The sequence below is a fragment of the Callospermophilus lateralis genome, unplaced genomic scaffold, assembly GCF_048772815.1.
Source record: "Callospermophilus lateralis isolate mCalLat2 unplaced genomic scaffold, mCalLat2.hap1 Scaffold_93, whole genome shotgun sequence".
NCBI lineage: Eukaryota > Metazoa > Chordata > Mammalia > Rodentia > Sciuridae > Callospermophilus > Callospermophilus lateralis.
The window spans coordinates 2,670,277-2,693,602 of NW_027517451.1; the positions used below are offsets into that span (position 1 = coordinate 2,670,277).

Below are 23,326 nucleotides of genomic sequence, written 5' to 3' on the forward strand. Positions count from 1 at the left end.
TTGTTCTTTTCATTCATGATCGCCTTGTCTATTCTATATCTTTTATGGCTCCATAAAATTTTAGTATTATTTTCTTATTAACATAAAAAATTATATTAGAATTTTGATAGGAATTGCATTGAATCTGAAGACCCATTAGGATAGTGTAAGCATTTCAACAATATTAATTCTTCCAATCCATGAACACAGGATCTATCCATTAATTTGTATCTGCTGTAATTTCTTTTTTTTTTTTTAATTTTAATATTTATTTATTTTTTTAGTTATCGGCGGACACAACATCTTTGTTTGTATGTGGTGCTGAGGATCGAACCCGGGCCGCACGCATGCCAGGCGAGTGCGCTACCACTTGAGCCACATCCCCAGCCCCGCTGTAATTTCTTTCATCAATATTTTATGGTATTTATTGTATAGATCTTTCATCCTCTTTGTTTAATTTATTCATAAATTTTTTATTTTACTTTGGTCTTAGGGAATGAGCCCAGGGGTGATTACTCACTATGCCACATCCCCAACCCCTGACTTATTTTTAGAGACAGGGTCTCCCTAAGTTCCTGCAGCTGGCTATAAACTTGCAATCCTCCTGCCTCAGCCTCCCAAGCCTCTGAAATTACAGGCCTGTGTGAATGCACCCAACTCTAAATATTTTACTTTTTCATGGCATAATAATTGGGATATTTTATTAATTTATTTTTCATATGGTTTGTTACTAGTGTTTAGAAACATAACAGATTTTTAATGTTAATTGCATATCCTATAATTTCACTGAGTACCTTTATTATCCTTAACCATTTTTTAATAGTATGTTTAGGATTTTCTATACATAAGATCATGTCATTAACAAACAAACTATTTTACTTCCTTTATGATTTTGATGCTTATTTTTATTCTTGTCTAATTGCTCTAGCTAAGCTAAGACTTCCAAAACTATATTGAATTAAAGTGATGAAATTGGGTATCCTTGTCCTGTTCCTGATCTTAGAAGAAAAGCTTTAAGCTTTTCACCATTGAGTATGATGTTACTGTGGGTATATCACATGTGATTTTCATTATGTTAACATATATTCCTCCTACACTTAATTTATTGAGAGTCTTTAATATGAAAAAATGTTGAATTTCAATTTTCTTCTGAGTACATATATGCAAACAAAATGAAATAAATTTGTCAAAAAGATATCTGTACTTGCAGGTTCTGTGCAGCATTATTCACAATAGCAAAGACATGGGATAAACCTTAGTGCCCATTGACAGACAAGTGGATAAAAAAAGGTTCTACTAGTCAACTTAAAAAAGAACAAAATTCTTTGGTCACTTGCAGGAATGTGAATGAATCTGGCAGAGATTAAGCTAAGCAAAATAAGTCAAGTACAGAAAGGCAAATATGGTATGATCTCTCTTACAGGTGGAATCCAAAAAAGTTGAACTCAGTGAATAAAACAATGGCTGCCAAAGGTATTCAACAAAGAGTACAATGTTTTAATTATACAGTATAAATACCTTTTGGAGTTTTAGTGTACTTTATGGTGAATCTTGTGAACAATACAAATTACATATTTGAATTTTTCTGTGCAGATCTGAACTTATCTCACCTAAATACAAAACAAACCATGTGAAATGGTGGATCTGTTAAATATCTAAGTTTGCATAATCTTTTAGTAATGTGTAAGTTGTCTCACAGCATGTTTACATCATGCAAATATATACATTTTTGTTACATGCCTCCATGAAGATGAAAGAGCTTTTTTAAAAAAAAAAAAATTGTTCTTGAAAATGAACATGATAGAGCAAGTCATTGTTTTAAAGAAAGCTGTGTCTGAACAAAGTTAAAAATTAGAAAAAATTTAGAGAAATTGGTAGCAAGTAAACATAGCAATTATTTTCAAATTAAATGAATATAAGCCATCAGTTACTTAAACTATCTCTGGTGGACTGTTTTAAAATAAATTAGTAATGTATTTGTAAAAATCAGCTTTTGATTGTAGAGAAAAGAATGGAAAAATAATATGTGATATTATGAAACCAAGTTGAATATTTGAGGTCCTTCTTGGTCTTCTGACAAGTTATAAAGAAGATAAGAAATTAACTTAAGTACACACTTTCAGAGAAGCTATCAAACATTGCTCTTTGCAGCTATCAGAGTTTTTGATGTCACAATGATATAAATAACCAGAGCTGTGCTCACCACTATGGTTGAGGGTTTGACTCAAGCAGAGAGTCAGGGTGAGTGGAAGGAATTCCATTCACACCCTTGGATGTGAGACAAGTGGTATCTTCTGAGAGCTTCCAAGCTAAACAACCCTAGATTTGTGAAATAGTTACCAAGCCATAATTTTCTTTATGAAATACTCTAGTTGTTAATAACATTTTTATGTAAGGTTATTAAAAAACACTAATTACATGTTACCAATCACAAACATATAAAATTTTAGTGTAACATTGCTGAAAAAATTTGAGCCATAAAACACACCTATCTCATACCTATGAGAAAACTGGCTGGCAACACAAAAAGACTTTGTTATGAGTTAAATTCTCCTGCCCCAAAATCCCCTACTCCAAAAAAGATACCTAACCACTAGTATTGTAGAATTTCATCTTATTTGGAGATTAGGTCTACAGAGGCAATTCAGTTAAAATGAAGTCCTAATTTTTTATATGTTCTGTCCTTATGAGAAGGGAACATTTTGGGTGCAGTGAGACATGCACACAAGAGAATGCTACGTGAAGACAGTAATCATTGCTACTAGAAGTCAAGGAACTCGCCAAAGCTAGAAAAGCCAAAATAAATTTTTCCTTGGATAATTATGGTCTGGCTGACACCTTGATTTCAAACTTCTGACCTCGGGAATGGTGAGATAATACATTGCTAATCTTCTAAGATACTAAGTTTGTAGTATTTTGTTATAGCAACCCTAGAAACAAACAGCTTATTATATCCTATATTAGAATATACTACAATCAACAAAGTGGTTACTCCTCAAAGTAGCTGAATTCTGATGGAATATTGACCTTGTTCCAAACTCAAACCTTAAAACTGACAGTTGATATCACTTTACTCACAGATTACAATATCTGAATTAAACTGAAAACGTTAGGTGTCCTGAGCTTTCCAGATGGTCTATTAGACACTGGGTCTACTGGTTAGCTGAATGACTGACTGCAGGGTTTGGTTTCCAACAGAATGTTGTGGTGACCAAGATTTAAAAAATAATTCTTAATTTTTTAAAAAAGAGTGGAAGAGATCTGCATGCTAAAAAATATTTCAAACTGTTGCCACTGCACATGATTTAGAACTGATTTTTAAGTAACTGGTTTTCTTGATTTTAAAAAAGTGTTTGTATTTGTCTTATTTAATCAGCACACAGCTTATTCCATGTCTGGCTAGCAAAGTTTATGTAATAAGATATTTTTCAGAATGGAAGTTAGGCTAGCTGTGTGTTGCCTGGCCTACCATTAAGTCATCTGGAGTGTGTTGAGCTCAGAAAAATGTATTATAATTTAGATCATTACTAATCTATAGTTATTATTTTTTTAGGCAACAAAAGAGCAAACATAGTTACTTTTTATGGTTTAAATGACAAATTATTTAATCTTTAAATGTTATTTGCAAAATGTGTGGCCTCCAATGGAAATTTCCGCTAACTTTGTTAATAAAGGAGATTTTTAACCACTTCTACTTATATATACCAAATCATACACAAAATAAGATGATGAATTAGGAAGGAAATGCCATTAAGAGAATTACTATAAGCATGAGGAAACTATTAGAGCAGAGTTTTCAGTAGTCTAAAATTCTGAGATTTGATTTTTAAATGATGAAACATCCAATAAGCCAAATGACTCTGCATAAACATGTACATGGAATAAATTATTCTAAATGAAAGCATGGATGTTATTTGTTCAGCTGTTTTAGTGGTTGGAACATTAGGAACAAAAGCTATTTTTGTTCGATGTATTTTTTCACAGGAAATAGACAGTGGCAAACATACAGTAGTTCAACACATGAGATCAGAGACATGGTTTTTATAGTAAACCAAGAACAGATGTTGGAACGATTAAAGACCTTTACAGAAATTATTAATTATGTTTGCCTTTGAAAGCAAAGAAAGTTTACAGAGACTCACATATCTGATTATATTAAGAAACAGACAGGTTTTCAAATCCAAAAGCTTTAACTCATTCAAGCTAAAAGTTTCCTCTGCATAAATTCTGAATCTGGTACTTGAAACTACTAAAAATAATTGCATTGAGTTCCATGTTACCCTACTGCTTTCCCAAGTCTGTTTATTTTTTACTGATATATGTATGTGTATATGTATGCATATGTATGCATGTTTCTTTGTGTATATGTAACATGCATATGTATATACTCATATATATGTATACACACACACACAAAACCTGATTGCTTGTCTACAACCTAAACAGATTCATTCACCCCAAGTAACATTGAAATAGAATTTATACCTAATGTTTACCTCTTTTTAAAAATACTTTTTAAAATTTCATAATTTTCATACTAATCACTGAAATCTATGTACTCATAGATATTAGGAGAAAGAAATTTTCAAAAGAGAAAAGTACATTTGAGTCTGAACTGAAAACCAGCAAGTGACATTTTCCCTACTTATAAAGGCCATTATAAAATAATTTTACCCTATCAGAATCTCTGAGTTATACATGGCTACCCCCAGCATTCACTGTTCCTCCCCTGATGTAGAATCTCCATCCATTCTTACTCAGCTCACAGTCCTCATACCATCACCACTTTACTCACTCCTTAGTAGACATTCAAGGTTTCTTTCTTTTTTACTTCTTTCAAAAAATATTAAGTATTTATTTTTAACTGGCAGATAAAATTGCACATATTCATTGTATACATACAACACTGTCGAGTGGTTAAATGAGCTAAGTTAAAGAGGCATGATTTCATTTAAGTATCTTTTTTTGTGGTGCGAATATTCAACATTCCCTCTCTTAACATTTTGCACACATACAATATATCATCATTAACTAGAGTCACCTTGCTGTGAAATAGATCTCTTGAATTTATATCTCCAACTGTAACTTTGTCTCTTTTGACCAACTTCTCACCATCACCTACCCACAACAGCCTATGGCACCACCATTCTACTCTCTACTCTGTGAGATCTTACTTGTCTTTCTATGTCTGGCTTATTTCACTTCATAGAATGCCCTCAATTTCTCTGCTGTCCCCAGTCCTGTGGCATACCTTGGCAAAGTCTCCCTTGATTAATACTTGGTTATATCCAACTCAGTATTCACTCTGAATTTGTTTTAATACCTCCTTTTGTCATTAAAAAATTGCCAATCATGCTGATTAGTATTATTCTGAATGTGTTACCTTTAACTTCATATGGGTCTTTTATGCAGCCAAACCATAATTTCTAATCTGTTCATTCTCCCAAGGACTATTCCATATTGTTCCCCTCAGGTGAGACTTTTAAAGATCCTCCCCTATCTTTGCATTGCTAGTTGATGACCTCTTGTAGACTTTACTGAGAAAACTGAAACCAATCAGTAGACTTTATAAAATGTCACTAGCCAATGTAACAACCTACTTGCTTCTCTATGCATGCTAACTTCTCTCTTAATATTAGAGAAACATTACCTTTCCTTTTGTCTAAAGCTAACCTCTCAACTTCTACCTTGTATGCTATCTCTTCTAGAGGCTTAAATGTTTTCATTTTTGCAAACATGTCTTACACAATTGCTTTCATATGCACATAGTGCAAAATCTCTTATATTAAAAAATAATAATTAATTGACTGGTTTTTGAAAACCTACCTCTCTTCAATATATACTCTGTTTCAGGTCCTTCTCCAATTCTGCACCACTTTTTTATAGTAAAATTAAAAATTATTGTCTATTTTATGAGAGAAAACATATTGATAAAGTTGCTAAAAAAATTACAGTTATCTGAACTTGCTGTCTATACTTTCACTTCACCTCAATGAGTTCTCTTCTCTTCTGGGACCCCTTCTATCAGATTCACCAAGATCTCAATATAGATTAATCCAATGGCAATTTTTTTTAGTAATTTTATTATATCAATACATCATTTCTTCTTTTTAAATGTACTTTTCAAAGTTTCATAAAAAATGTTCCATTCTCTCTTTCATTTTTTTCTTCCATAATGGAAATTATTTCAGTCTCTCTGGACCCCTTCTCATCTTAAGTTCTTGGATTTCTTCTTTTTTTTATCTACACTCAGTTATTCTGTGTTCTCATTAGGTTTTGATGAAATAATTCAATTCAAAATTTTCTATGTACAGTTCAGATTTGGACTAATATGTCTAATTGCTTGTGTGTCATCTGCACTTGGATGTTAGATAGATATCTTAAATGTAGCATGTCTGATATAATTAATTTTGTCTTTCACAAGTTATTTTACTAGAATTATTCCCATCTCAGTGAATAGATTTCCATTCATCTGTTTGTTCAGACCTGTGATTCACTGTAATTCACTCTTTCTTGCACTCCTTCATTGACAAATGATGCTGTGTCTATCATCAAAACATAGCCAAACCTATACCATTTAACTACTTCCAATTATATCTTCCTGGTCCAGTCTCACCATATGGTCCCCCTGGGATAGTATAGTAGCCTAATTTATGTCCTTGTTTTCACTCTTATTCCTATATATTCCATTCTCCACAAAGTAACTAGCGCAACCCATTTGAAATAAAAGTCAAGTAAAAACATTGATCTGATGAAAATGTTCTTGTGCCTTACATGTCACTCAGAGTAAAATTCAAAGTCATTTAGTGCCCTACTGATCTGATGAACTATACAGCCACAAGCTCTGAACAGTGGCTACATCCTGATGTCTTCTACCAACTCCTCCTTCCTTACATGCCTCCTTGCTATTCTTCAAACATCTCTTACATGATCCCATGTCAGGATTGGATGAGTTTTTCCTCTGCTTGGAGTATTTACATTCTGTTGACTCCTGGCTCCCTTTCCTGCCTCTCTCCATTCTCTGCACCTGTGTCGACTAGTTAGAGAGAATCTAATACTTTTTCTGACCTACTCATATAAGAGACAATCTCCAAATGTATTTTTCTGTATTTTAACCTAACACTGGTTTCTTCATAGCATTTAGGACTACCAGACATAGTATATATTTATTTGCTTGGTATTTATTTTTAACCTCAGAATATTAAGTTCATGAGAGAAGAGAATTTTTAAAATTGATTGATTGATTGTTGTACCCCCCACTAGAATCCTGTATTCTAGTATTTGGCACATAATATTTATATATTAAATGGATGAATGAAATAAATGAAACTGAATTAATACCATGAAAATAGTTTTTTTTTCAACAGTTGACAACAGATTAATTTGGGTTTAATCTATCCATGAGAACAGATAATTGCCCTTATTTTCTAGTTGTAAGACTTGCCTTACTCATTATTTTTTGAGAAACAGAAAATAATAGTACTTACTAATAATATTGAGCATCAAAATGATTATTTATATATATATGAGTTCATCCAAGAAAAATCTCTGAGAACAGTGCCTAAAACATAGAAAACACTCTGTGAATGTCAGGTTTTATCATTGCTTATACTATTAAATGTATGTAGAAGAAATCATCGTGCAATTCAACTGAGTAATTGCTTCAGTCCAAACTCTCACCACTGATAATGCAAATGATTGAATTTTTGCATAACTTCTAGAAGTATATTCTCTTAATAAAAAGCATCTTGCAACAGGAAAATGCAGTTACAAAATCCTGGTGAAGTAAAAGGATGTAATTAAGAAATTATGCTTGGTTGCAAATTAGTCAATGATGTGAAATAAGTCAAAATGCTTTTCACTATACCATATTTTCTTTAGGAAATGCAACAGAATTTCCTATAGCAACTCTGTTATTATCAAAATAATTCAAGCTGAATTAAGTATGATTAAACACTTTACAATAATCACTAATGGCATCAAGCTTCAGAAGGTACTTTAAAGAAAATTTTTAGAGGGTTTTTTGGTTGTGTTACCTAATACTTCAGAATAATTATATATATATCTTCATATATATGTATGTATGTATTTATTTGTGTGCATTTTTGTATGTATAAACAAACATACATATCTACTAATGAAATATTACCAAATATAAAACAGTAAAGTAAATTGAATTAAGTTTTAATTTTATATTTCACGGACAAATTATATCATGTGAGGTAGGAGAACAGTCTTCAGGGTTAAGCTTGGATTCACTCTACCACCTATTATCTATCACTTCCTTTCACTTACCAGCTTAGATAAGGTACAATAGCTGTATAATCCTCAATTTCCTAATCTGTAAAAGTGTTGCATCTAATTATCCTATACATAGTATGTTTATTTAATGTCCTAATATTTATAAGTGTTTAAAATAGTAACTTGCACATAACAAACGATAAGTGGAAAGGAAAGTAATTCAATAAACTCAAAAAGATAAGCCACTTTCAAGAAACTGATAACTGGATAGAAAAACAGCCTAATACACATTTACAGTTCCATCATTTAGTCAATTTAAAAAGAAATTTACCTTTGACTTAATTTAAAGCAAATAATTTGGTAGCGAATGTTTCTCAATCACTGTATTCAGTTGAAGCCTAACAAAAATCATTATGGCATCTCCCTGGATGATTCTCAGCAATGTTCTGATGGCCAAATGACTAATTTAAGAACATTTCCATGGAGGAAACTTGAGTAATAACTTTTTGGAGTAGTTTTTGCAAAACAAGAAAAAGGCTTTTAGATGGAATGTATAGTTCAAAATCTGACTCAAATGACTGCTTCTGTTTCAATGTAGTTCTAGAGAAAATATTTTTATGACCTTATTTGAATGTTTGAAGATTTTTATTGAATAATAAAATGTAGTGCAAAATTGCTTCAACATTACAATTCCTGACAAAAGTGATGTTAAAATAATTTGCAATTGTTATGGTTGAAGAGTCAAAAGTGCATTATCTTATTAAAAAAAAACTTTTTCATTGTAATAGAGAAAAGCAACTTATGAATAATTTTCTTATATTAAAAAAAGTTAAGCATAAGATTATTAAGAATATTTAGCTTTATGTTTTAGGATAAAAGTAATTTCATCTTGCAAAACTATATATTTATTTTGCTTTACTTTTTATTTAATTCTAAAATGGTAATTGAAACAAGTTGGCAAGTAAATATCAAAAGCATTCTTGATAATTACAATCATCTAGTTTCTACATGTGAAAGAAAAAAATACAACCCTAGATTTTCTGAAACATTATTTGAAACATTTAATAATTAATATATAAATATTATTTATTAATATATACTATATAATATTTATTATTCATATAATAATCACTGTTTATGAAAAAGGAAAGTACAAGAAGGACAAAAGAATGAAATAAGAAATGGGTTTAGGTAGATGGTAAAGGGAAGAAGTAATAAGGGAAAAAAAAAAGAAAGAAGAAAAGACCAGCTGTGTCTTTATCAAAATTGATAAAACTTAAATAAGGAAAGCCATATGTAATGATGCTTTTATCATAGCTAACAAAATTCCTAAATCAACAAATAACCAAGATATGAGGAAATGGATGTCTTAATAAACAGAAGATTCATAAGTATAAGAGAGTTATTTGTTATTTGTAGATAGAGTAGAGAGAACAGTCGTTGCCATTTTTATCACCTTGACCTTCATACTCTGGCCGCGGGAAAAATATCAACATATGTAGGTCAGTGATTAAAAGAATATATGATGACTGCCTCCTTTGATAAGCTAGATGATACCCTTTCAGGGTGCTGTCAAACTGACACTACAAGTCCATGTTTTCAAAGATTGTTTAATAATTCTATGGAGTTGGGATAATGGGGTTCTTGAAAGACCAATCTTTCTGTATACATAAATTCATAGCAATATTTCTTATATATGAAGTGAGTTAATCTGAAGAATTTTTATTGGTGATGAATTTGTTTATGACTCCATGGACTCTTATGATGGCAGAAGTCAAGCCAAGATGACAAAATATGTGTCAGTTGCCTTTTTCTGTTCAAAGGAGAAAATGAATGGAAGGGTCCCAATATAATTAACCTGCCAGCACTTAGTTCTGACCCCTCCATCATGTGAAGTCATTTTGAATGTTTACCACTGGTCTATACATTTGGTAGATAGATACACCATAAGAGTAGCAAGTAGATCCATCATGTTCAGGGGCAACTGATTTCATGGAGAACATAATGATCACTAGAACTATGAGATGAACATTTTGTTCATAATCCCTTAGAGAAAAAAAAAGGGGGATCTGAGGAAGTGGTTGACTGAAACGCATACAACATATCTCCTTGTGCATATGATTATGAAGAGCTTAATTTTTAGTAAATGCCTTTTAGTGAACTTCTACCTGAGACAAATATCTTTGTATATGTGGTCCATCCATACCTCACTGACTAGTTCTTCTTGCCACCATTCTTAATCCAATTTTATTCTTTCCAGTTTTCTAAAAATTAGATCAACTAATGGTGATTTCTCATAAATGAAGAGAAATTCATGCTTCCAGCAATTTTTAAGGTTACAAGTTCAACAAGTCAACATCCTTAATAAAGTCTTCTTATGAAGGAGTGTCCCTTTTTTAGTGTTTTTCAGAAATATTTAATATTGGGAATGAAATCCTACAATAATGCATAACAATATAATTAGCATATTTTATATATCTAATTATAAATCTGCTTGAGTAAAAATTCCTTTTCAGGTAAGTTATTATGAAATTCCTATGAGAACATATGTACAGATTTAGGAAGAGGATATGTGGAGAAAATTAAACATTATCTGCTTATATGAATTGTTTGACTTTAAGAAATGCTCAAGAAAGATTTCCTATTTATGAAAATGAATGTCAATAGACACACAACATACATGTAAGAACAATATATTGGTCAGGAATAATTAAAAAATTACCTTGAGCAGTTCTGAAAGATGTGTGTGTGTGTGTGTGTGTGTGTGTGTGTGTGTGTGTGTGGTACTATTCTTCATACTTTAAAACATTTTTTCCTTATTTTGAAAAGCCATCTCCCATAATCAAAAGGGGTATATGTGAGAGAAAGAAAATTTGAGAGAGATGTGATAATATTCATTTTATCATGGGAAGTTCAGAGTGTATGATCACATGATATCCTATAGTCAGGTGTAGTGCCTTTATTGAGACCAATAAGAAATCAAGATTTGCTTCAAAACAGGATGGTTTTTTGTAAAAGAGTTCAAGGCTTTTCTCTAAATCCTGGCAGGAGGTGACACTAATCTCTAATTGGGGTTTTTCTGATGCTGCATAAAACATCTTTACTTGCCACAGATTCTGTTAATATTATTAGAGCTTCAAGGTTGCAAAACTCATGCAGAACACTTTGGCATATAACTTTAATCCTTCATCATGACAGCCTTAAACATTATTCAATGAATGGTTTTTAGTAACACTTCAACAATGCTATATGTTCTCTTCAAATATCAGACCCAAGACTTAATAGAATGTGACATAATTTATATAAATTTGTAGCTTATTTGGTGAGGATATATTTTAAACAAGTTAGTTCCCCAAAATTTGTAAAATGTCATTCTCTGAGCCTCTTGGCTCTCATTTCCTATTTTGTGTGCTTAATAAGACATCCAGGATACTCTCTGCTCTACAGGTCTAATCATCAAAATATTATCAATATTATAGAACAGTATGACATTGTGAGTTGTAAAGACAATTAAGATATCTATAGACCTCTGGGCATGGTGGCACATGCTTATAATCCCAGTGAGTCAAGAGACTCAGAAAAGTGATTCACAAGGTTGAGACCAGCCTGGGCAACTTAGAAAGACACTGTCTCAAACTTAAAAATAAAAATGGCTCAGTGCTGGAATGTCCCTGGGTTCAATACCCAGTACAATAAAAACAATAACAACTAACCATAGACTGCCTTTTGGCAGAGAACAGAAGAGTAGAAACAATCCCATAAAAGTATATTGCTGACCTTACCAGGTACAAGCAGATTGCTTCTGGTGTTCTTTTATAAATAGGTATAGAGAAATAGAAGTCATTGCCAAGTAAGTAACTGTATATAAGATACCTAGAATGGTATTGTTTTGCTCCATTAAATATATCAGTTCTGAAACTTTAGTGGAATGTAGACCAATGAAGTTGGCATTAATGTACATAATTATTCAAGGTTCCCCTACTCTTTGCACAGGCTAATCATAACAAAAATGGGAATAGTGGTCAAAATCACTCCCTCCCTATTATTTCCTTCTATTTCAGTGCAAACTACCATATTAACAAATCTTAGACTGGGTAATTTATAAACATAAGAATTTTATTTCTCTTAGTTCTTATGGTTAAGAAGTCCAAATCGAAATAAGAGAAGATTTGGGTTTGGTGAGAGGCCCCTGCTTCACTGATGTTGCCTTCTTGCTACATCTTCATATTGCAAAAGGAGAAAACAATACCCTTGGTCCTCCTTTGTGAGGACGAAAGTCTATTAATGAAAGTGAAATTCTCATGTGCCGACCATGCACTAAAGGTCCATTTCTCCATTCTATGGCATTCTGGATTAAGTTTCAAGATATGAATTTGTAGAGGCATGAACACTGAGAACTGAGCACTTCATAAAGCATTTCTACAGTTCCCCTAGGAAAGCAATGTAGCTTTCACTTAGTGCTTTCCAGCATTATGCATCTGAGCATTGCATGGCTCAGATGGTTCAGGGACCTATGTGGGAATTTTACCTGTTACTAAGAATGCATACTTCCCTTATTACTAAAGAACATGGGGAAATAACCACAGAGTGAATGACTGCTTCTTAGAAATTTTACATAGAATAAAACTCCATTTATCACCTAATTGCTATAAAGTTCTATTTGGACAATTCTAGCATAAAAGCCCTCTATAAAAAAAAAATAAATAATAGTATCATATTGAGTAAGAGCATTCAATCAGAAGAGAGTGCATCAATATATCAATTTAAACCAACATGAATGATTTGTTTATTGGCAATTAACATATTTTAATTGTGAAATAGAAACAAAAATATTATCTTGTTTGCATGTCATTCAATTTTATTTTTCATGTTAAAAAACATAAATTTATAATGAGTTTTAAACTCTAAACCAGAAATTGGATTATCAAAAATTTCTGAATATGTATGTCAATTAGTTGATATACACACTGAGAATAGAAAGTGATGGGGAACCTGATGATATTCAGGACAAAAAAAAAAGCCCATATTGATGACATATTGGAAAAGACAGAGGAAATAATGTTATACTTTAACCTACAATAATCATGAGAAATATGTAATGTCAAAGAATTGAAATGTAACTTTTAAAGTGCTTCAAGTTTTCTAACAGAAAACCATCAAAAAAAATTGAGTTATGACTAGATTAATTAGGATTTGCCTTTTCATATAATGCAAATAATGTCATAATCATTCTATTTTGAATAACAGTGTTTAGCTCATTTGAGTAATTTTGAGTAACAATATCTATTTTATTAAAAATCAATCAAAGAATATGCCTTCATGTCAAAATTTGTGTAGTAATAATATATTTTAGAAAATCTAGAAATAATCTAAGTCAGAATATAATCTGAAGACATAGTATGAGGAAACAAGTAGTTTATTTCTATTATACAAATGAATTTGGATTAAACTTTTAATAAACATTAATTTAAATCTAGTCATGGACTTTAACAAAAAATTTCTCAATTAATAAAAATCTGTATAGACAACTATTTATTATTCAGCTTGGCCTTTCCATAAATATTATTTGCATTTGTAAACTCTCATATGCAAAACCAATAACATTTTCCCATTAATCATCATTAAAATTTCAAAAATGCATCTTATGACAATATAAAAATCTAGTTGGAAAATAATGAATTTAATACTTAGAAAATATTGATGCTATTTCTGAAAATCTTCTGCCTTTTTATTGTCAATAAATGCTTTAGAGTTTTAAATAAACATGGAAAACTTAGAGTAAAATATAATTTAACTTTCAGAACACTGAATAAATGAACAGACTTTTTAATTTTTAAGAAACTTATTTTCCATATTAATTAACTGATTAAGCTGCATTAATCAATCTTACATATAATTTTATTGACCTTGAAGACTTTAAAACATAAATAAAATGGAGCACTATTGTATTTATTTTGCTTCTGATTTCTTACTGGTAGTAATTCTCTGATAAATTCTTTAATGCAAACATGTATATTAAGGAGTCAGTGTTTACGTTACAAAACAAAATGGCTTCTGAAAAAAATAAAAACATCATGCCACCTGCAGAAATGAGACAGTAATTCTGGAGTATATTTTGACCAGTTTTTTCCTCTGAATAGGAGCAAATAGTAAATATTTTATGTTTTATAAGCCATACAGTTTATTTTGCAACTACTAAATTCTGCTATTGTAGTGAGGTAAGAACCATCAGCAAATGGCATGACTCCATTCCAATAAAACTCTATTTCCAAAACAGGCAAGAAGCCATATTTTCCCTGAGGGACACAATTTGTCAACCTGTGACTTAAATAACAAGGGGCATGTTTACAGATTTTTGAACATTTTAAAAGCTGTTACGAAATTTAACAAAAAGAACAGTCAGTAAAGGGAAAAAAGTAAACTAAAACTATAGTATGGTATTTATTTAGAATAGAAGGTCTGGAACCTAGAATCCTGGTAATTATAATGTTCATGCTTTTTATTTTAATAGCTAAGATTAATGAAAGGGCTTAAAAAATTACAAACACACAAACTGATTTGATTAAAAAATAATCTCGCTGGTTGTCCTGTAATATTCTTCAACTTATCCACATCTATTCTGTCAGATGGTTATGATTAAAAATAGGTCAATGGGAGGCTACTGATAGAAATCACATGCAAAATGCACATGCAATGAATAGTAGTAGGAATGTTCCGACAGTTTAAAATGAATAAAAGCTTTTAATAAGCTTGGTGGTGGGGGGAGTGAAGGAAGGGCTGATTGCAGCGAATGGAAGGATAGAGGAAAATGAAAGGTGAAAGAGTTTAGTATCTTACCAGAATCTTTATGGGAGCTCTTGCCTTCGCCATTGTCTCTCTCACTTGTGTCTTTCTCATCATCCTCGGCCACTGCTGGGGGCTTAATAGCTCCTTCTGTCTCCTCACTTTGTTCTTCTGTTAAGAAATGAGACCAGTGAATACAATTGAAGAAGAAAGAAGAAAAAAAAAACTAAAACACACACTAAAATAAACTTGGTGGCCATGTTAGAACTTTATTCATGAATTGTCTGTAGCTATTCCTACTCAAAAGAGAGAACATACATTTATGCAAAAGTCCATATTAGAACATGCTGACTGTACCCATGCAATTTTTTATCTAAAATAACAACATTTTTAATCCACTGAGAGCCTGCATCTATACTGAAAAAAGAAGAAGAAAGAAAGAAATCATTTTTAGTATAATTTGATATAGTTTAAGCTGAAAAGATGAAAAAAAATGATGGAAGGCATTTCAGTACTTTTAACAGTAGAACTTTCTAACAACATGGCCCTTGTTCCATGAACTTGAATAGGTGTCAGAACAAATCAGATTCTTAGCAAAAATTCTTAGTGAAATAATGTGGTAAAAATGGGTTAAATAAAAGATAGGTATTACTCCTTCCTTCAGATACCAGACCTCAGAGGAATTCTGTGAAATTTTGGTAGAGGAAGAGTTTGAAGCTTCAGTTATAGTTGGGGGTTTTGTATTTTTTTAAATAGGGGAAACTATATAGGGCCTAGGACATAACAAGGTATACTTCTATGACAACCACATCACCCCACACCTCATTCACGGGTTCACACCAGCTAGATTACATGGAAATCCTCATAGTAACTCAAACTTATTTAATTATTCTGTAAATCTTAGCTATGCCACTGCTGGTGGATTAATCTGTTTATGCAGTTAGCCTCTATGCTGGGGCTGTGCAGCACTAATCCGTGAAAGGCCCACTGTTCTCTTTCATCCTGCAATCATTTGTCTCTCAGTGTGCTGATGTCACATTTTAATGAATTTTTAGCAATCTGAGTAATGCCAGATAACCAGGCTCTCAACTCCTCACAGCATGGCATGCTGTTTTCATTGCAGCACAAAAAATAAAAATCATATTCCCCGGTTCAGGTATGAATTACATAAATTAGGAGAAGAAGGTAAAATGGGATTTGAAGCACTAGGCTGCTCAATTTCATAAAATCTTTAATGACCATATAAATTAACCCTGGAAAGGCAAAAGGTCATCGACACACATTTGCATACACTCTTCTATTTGCTTTTGATAAGCACAGCTTTTATGCAGAGAACCTGATACAATTAACCCTTCAATAACCATACAAAACGCTGCTACAGACATTTTAAGTGTCAAGCATTAACTGAAAATTACACACTGAATACAATTTTCATTGCAATTGCTATAGTGATTGAAAGGGGAAATCGTGGCCCTCTCCACACCCCATGTTTTATTAATAACATTCTGACAGCAGAATGAAATATCCACTGTCATACGTAGCAGCTGAGCACAAAAAAAAATTATATTTAGTGCCTCACTTGCCAGCCATGCTCTGCAACTGTGTGAGTAGGAAAACAACAGAGGGGAAACCGTTCTGGGCTCTATAGGAAACTCCAAAAAGCTAAAGGGAGAACAAGGACATTTAATACATTCAAATAAGAGTTTGGTTCAACTGTGAGTCCTCCAAGGCACCATAGGAATCCATTTATTCTATTTTTGCACTTTGCACAAAAGTAGAGGGGAGACCCCAATGAAGGTCATCAGTCATCTAAGGGCTTGGGGGAAGCTTCCCTTTCAGGCAAAAACAGATGGAGATTTTACAATAAAAAGATAAAGAATCTTTTCTGGTTCTCTCCTGCTTTCCCCCATCAGTGACCATCAGTTACTGATCCAACTCAGGATCTCTCTTTCCAGCACTGGCTGGACAGGTGGATATGGTGGTCCAGACCAAGCTGGAAGGCTGTGGTTCTGTCAGGCCCACAAATGTGGTATGATATCCAGAGTCAGGCCCGTGACAATTTCTTTTCAACTATTGTGGTGAAGGGATGCAAGACTTATTTGAGAAGATTTACTGGACTTTTCCCCCAGAGCTGGAAAATGAAGTGTCAGAGTGCTACTGAGTGTTCTTATCTTGAGGGGACATAAAATTGTAAGGGCTATCGCAACTCACATTAATAAAACACTGTGTGTCAGGAGAAGAAAAAGAAAATTATGAAGGCACTAAACGAAAAGCTACAGTATAATCTGGATCTCATCAGACAGATTTTGCAAGGTCCTCTTCTTCATTTTCTGGTATGTGTTTTAAGCATGAGAGAAATTCCCAGACATGTTCTTCTATACATCACTGTGGTGTCTGACCTCCGCCTGACCCTGGCAACAGTTTGAGAAATCTGAATGTGAATAAAGACTCTGTGTCAGCAGCAGGGAAAGATTGTGGGATAGACTCTCCCCATCAACTTAAACGCAAACAGCAGTTCTGAGGCCATAACTTTGCCTGGCTCCTCCAAGCCACAACTCATAACCCTCAGAGGTGGATTTGCCTGCAATGCCTCTGCTTCTGTGACTTTTTTTTCCTCTCTCTCTCTTTTTGATTCTTCCTTTGAAGTAGGCAGGCAATTAGCTGTAATGCTCAAGCAATTCAGACCTGTTTTCTGGTTTAGAAGGCGAAAGCTTTTTATTGCAGGTAGGCTCTTTGGAGCCATAAGAACTTTGCAAATTTTTAATCATGCAAAAAATAATCACAAAGTAACTTATACACACCATAAAGTTTCATATAAGTCAGAATAAAAGGTCACTTTCATTCTCAAAGAGAGTTTTAGAAATAAATTTGACATTCATTATATAAACAGACTTTAGAGTCATGAGAATTAATGTGAAGAAACCACTTTCTCGGGAAAAACCTATGGGTTTAGATTTGGGGTCAGGGGAGGGAGCCCAGCTACATTCTAATTTCCAAGTACCACATTTCCTCCATTTTAAAATACCATTAAATGTTAGATGTTTTACAGGGGAAAAATATATGATATTAAATGTCTTAAACTCCTTAGAACTGAAGGTATAAAAACATTACATAAGATTCCAAAAATAAAGATGCTAAAGCAGTCTTCATTTTCATCACTGTCTCTAAACTGTTACATACAATAATAAATGAAAGTATTATAGCATTTCGTAGTACTGATGCATTCACGGAATGTGTATTATTAATTATCCTTTGCTTCACGGAATATAAAAAATAAAATCTATGTTTGTATCTTACTTAAGCACAAATGTGCATTAGGTTCCACTAGAATATCCCAATTTTCAGACAAATGATATTTTCATTTTTAAATGTTACAGGATAATAGAAAGAAGACAAAATACTGTAGTCTTATATTACAGAAGTATGATATAATTACCTTCCCCCGGCATTTTTAACATGCCTGAAATGATCATCTTATGTTACTCTACACCCACACACCAACTGTATTTAAAAGAGAAGTTTTTGAATGACTAGCTTAGAATACTTCATTTGAACAACAATAAAAAATGATTGGAAAACCACTTTCAATTTATCCTACAAAATCATAATATACAATTTCTAAGCAAATCTACTTCAATGAGATTCCTCTCATCTAAGGCCAGTCAATTGTGCTCGTTTCCCTGTTTCAGTATTCACTTGGGTTTGGGAACCCTCATTCTGAGTTTTCTAAGAAATACTGTGCGATTTTTAAATTTTTTCAATTCACACATAATAATTGTACATATTTATAGGGTAAGATGTGATAATTTGATACATGTGTAGTGATATGCTTTATTCATGTATAACATGTAATGATCAAATCAGGGTAATTAGCATTTCTGTCTCCATAAACATTTATAATTTCTTTGAGTTGGGAAACTTCAAACTCTTCTAGTGTTTGCAAAATATATTCTAAATTGTTATAAATGATAATCACCCCACTGGGCTACAGAATATGAAAACTTATTCCTGTCTAATTGCATTTTGGAACTCATTGTCCAACTTCCCCCCAACCCTTCTCTCCTACAATTCTGAGTCTCTAGCAAACCCTATTCCATTCTTTAAGATGAACTTTTTGAGCTTTCATATGAGTGAAAACACACAGCATACTTTCAAAGCCCATGGAGTGATCATGTAAAAGAGAAATAGAGGATGGTCACTTAAATGTCTTCAGTTTTATATATAGAGCATCTCTATTCAAGATAACTGGCTTGTGAGAATTTTCTCCTGGACTTTTCCAAGGTCCCTTTGTTCAGTTCTTCTCCATTCAAATCTACCCTCTATAATTTCTACTTAAATCTGACTCCTCTACTTAAAGTATTAAGTGACCCCTATCACATAAAAAGAGAATGCTCCTTCTGTGCAAAGCAAGAATATCTCTGCCCTGGTGTACACCCATCTCTCTTCATTTCATACCAAGCAACTAATATGCAAACTTTAGAACATCAGAATCACCTGGAGGACATGTTAAAACCAATTGCTGGGCATCATCTGTAAAGTTTCTAATTTAGTAAGTTGAGAGTAAGACTTGTGAACTTGCAACTCTAACAAGACACCAGGTCATGCTGATGCTTCTCATACAGCTCATATTTTGTAAGCACTGTGGAACCAACATCTATCTGTTCATAATGTCCTCTCTCCCTATACTTATCATTATATTTCCTATATTGCATAGAAATGGAAGGAGACCCTCATTGATATACAAAATTACATATAAGAGAATTTGAGGGGGAAGGGAAAAAAATAAGGAAAGAGATAAATTACAGTAGAAGGGGTAGAGAGAGAAGATGGGAGGAGAGGGGAGGGGGGATAGTAGAGGATAAGAAAGGTAGCAGAATACAACAGTTACTATTATGGCATTATGTAAAAATGTGGATGTGTAACCGATGTGATTCTGCAATCTTTGTAATGTTTTGAATAACCAATAAAAAAATAAAAATTAAAAAAAAATCTTATCTAGAACAACTTTTCTTTATAGTATAACTCCCACTTTTTTCCCTTCATGACCACCTTTGGAAATATCAGTTTCAAGATCTGGAAAAATAGAATTAATAATACCTACTCAATATGCTTATTATGAGCTAAGGTATAAAATAAGTCAACACAGAGCCTAGCATAAAATAAATACTAAAAATGGTCATTGTATTGCTACTAGTACTGTTCATTGTTTTCTTCAACAAAAAGTCTTTTCTGAACTTCAAACTAAGATTATTGTTTTGGGGTAAGTTTTTTTTTTCTTTCCTGTACATTGATGTCAAACAATCAAACAATGTACCTATATAATAGTATATGGAAATTATATTAATATTTCTGCTTTGCCTTAATAGGTAAACATTTTCTGAAAACAGTGATGTATTCATCTTTGTGCAAGAAGCACCTTGAACAGTGCTTGGAAAATAGTAGTCCTTTGATATATTTTAGTTAGAATGTTAAATTAAATTTAGGAAGCAAAATTAGGGGAAGAAAGGGAGGAGTCCTAATTCTATCCCATTCCTCTATTGCCCTTCAATAAAACTTAAAAGGGTGTTTATTTTCTCTCTGAAAAATCACACTCATCATTCAGCCCTCTCTACATGTATGTGTGTAGCTTCTGTTTTCTAAGTACTTTTCTCAAAGTCACTAATGACCTCCATGCTATAAAATCTAAAGGTCACTTCTCTGCATCTTACTTAACTTACTTTCATCAACGGATGTTGCTACTCTTTATCTCTAGCAAAAAGCACCTCTCTTGGATTTCCTTGTATTAGACTACTATGGTTTCATCCTACGTCTCTAGAAGTTCACTCTAAAAGTTTACTTTTGGTAGGGACTCACTATTTCATTAAATACCAAATGTCAAGCACCTCCCCCATTGGTACCAAGCCCTCTTCCTTAATGTATATTATCTCTTTATCTGATTTCATCTAGTTTTATATATTTAAATTACATTATATACATACACATTGATGTCTAACAGGTACAGCAAACTCAATATGCTCAAATCAGAGTTCTTCAACTTAATGTACCTCACTCCATTTTTCTCCCAACTTCATCTTTTCAGTTAATGGTGCCACCATCCACCACAAGCCATTCTGGACTCTTCTCTTTCCCAATCACATGCATTATATCCATCAACAAGTCCTTGGAAGGACTTCTACTTCCAAAATATTTAGTTAGTTCATACTGCATTCATTTACTTTACATTTCCCTTGCCAGTATCATTAGCAACTTATCTGTATTACTGTAATGGCTTCACAAATAAATAAGACTGACTCTTGCTTTCCCATAACTTATTCCATAAAGCTAAGGAAAATCAACCTGCTCTTCTGGCACCCTTTATTATTACACTTAGTATAATACATCAACTCCTCACTATGGATGGAAGGATTAGGCCCTTGCCTACTTTTCGTACCACATTGGATGTTGCTGGCCCTCCACTCTCTAATATTCCTTCCTCCTAGCCTTCCTTCACTTCCTGGAATATAACCAACTTCTTCCTACCTTTGTAGGAATATGTTTTCCCAGACTCCTTGCATAATTTGTCCATGCTCCTTATTCAGGATTCAAGTAACCTGTCACTTCCTAAAAGAACCTGTCTGACCATTGCTACTAAAGTAGAGCATCACCTGTCACTCAGGATAAGGGTCCTCAGAGTTGGACAGGATTCACCATCACCTGCAGGGCTTGTAAAACCCGATGCTAGATCTCACTCCCAGTGTTTCTGATTTAGGTCATGGGTGGGCCCAGGAATATGTTTTGTGAAAAGCTCCCAGGTTATGCTAATGCTGTCTATGAGAGGAGTACACCTTAAGAATCTCTGCTCTGGTATATCACCTCTTTCACATCCTTTACCATAATTATTGTAGTCTAAAAATTCCTTGTTGTTTATTTATCTAGAAGTGTCATTTAATATAAGGGTCACTGATATACCTTATTCATAATGTGTGCCCAGAAGTCCCACGCATAAAGAAGGAACTCATCAACATTTTAAGAAAAACTGACAGCTGCTAGTTTAATTATTTGGGTAAGTATATCAATGGCCTGATATCATAAATTGAGATGCAGAAAAGTAGAAATGATTTTGCAGAAAGGAATTCAGTTTGGAATTTGTATTTGACTTCTCTGTAGAACATATAGATGAAAACAATCAGAAGGCATTGACAGATCTAAATCTAAAACTTCTCAGAGATTGAGGTGAGGATGACAGTTTTAGTGTCTTTGTTTAGAAAACATTAAAGAAATGTATTAATGGGGACTTGTCTCTTTTTAACTTAATGTTTTTGTTGTAAGTCTTGTTTTTGCCATATTGTGCAAAAAGTCATTAATAAAACCTTTATGAATTTGGGGTGGAGGGAGGGAGACTGAGTTTATATTATTGTATCTTAAATGTGCTATCTAGTTTTGTAGGGGAAAATAACATACAGCATTTTAAAAAATATTCATGAGACATGCACAGGTAAACTAAGCTTCACCTGGAAGCTGAAATTTTTAAAGAGGGATTCTTAACTACATAGTAAAGGGATGTTTTCACGTGCAAAGCCCTTTTAAAAAAGTATTTCAATATACCATAATGGATGCAAAGGACTTTTTTTTAATAATATAGCACATTATTATTTCAATTGTATAAATCTGGCAACCAAGGTCATATTTATATAGCAGAAACAAATGAGGTGTGTTATATCAACATGGGTAAATTTCCTCTTAAGTTACCTAAATGTAATGCAGCTAAGGAAGTGCAACTGCCATTTTTAACATATACATGTACAAATGCAAAGCACAGAGAATCATGAATGTGTTGACATGGCTACAAAATTCCAATGACTCCATTAATTACTGAAAATGATCTCTGGATTATTGAAAGATATTTTATATAAAACAGATCATTTAGGTGAAATTTCACAGCTTAAAAAATGTAGATGAGAGAAATTACAAATCTTAATCTTTAAGAAGCTAGAGACACATGCAAAAAATGAATCTAGACACAGATATTACATCCTTCAGTAGAATTAATTCAAGGTGAATAGTAGACCTAAATGCAAAACACAAAACTTTAAAATTCCTGAAAGATAAAAAAATAAAATCTAGATGACTTTTTGTTTGATGACAACTTTTTGGATAACATAACAAACACATGACCCATGAAAGAAGGAACTGGTAAACTTGACTTAATTAATTTTTTTTACTTTATGAAAGACACTGCCTAGGTAATTATAAAACAAGCCACAGCTTGGAAAAATATATTTGCAAAATACATATCCAAGAAAAAAAATTATCAAAATGTAAAATATTAAAACTCAGACTTTTA

The 23,326-nt window shown here is 32.7% G+C and overlaps 1 pseudogene; it reads right to left on the bottom strand.

Moving 5' to 3' along the window:
* The window catches only part of LOC143389136 (E3 ubiquitin-protein ligase RNF213-like), a 97,130-nt pseudogene extending 75,562 nt beyond the window's left edge, over window positions 1-21,568 (bottom strand).
* Between the last annotated feature and the right edge of the window lie 1,758 nt (window positions 21,569-23,326).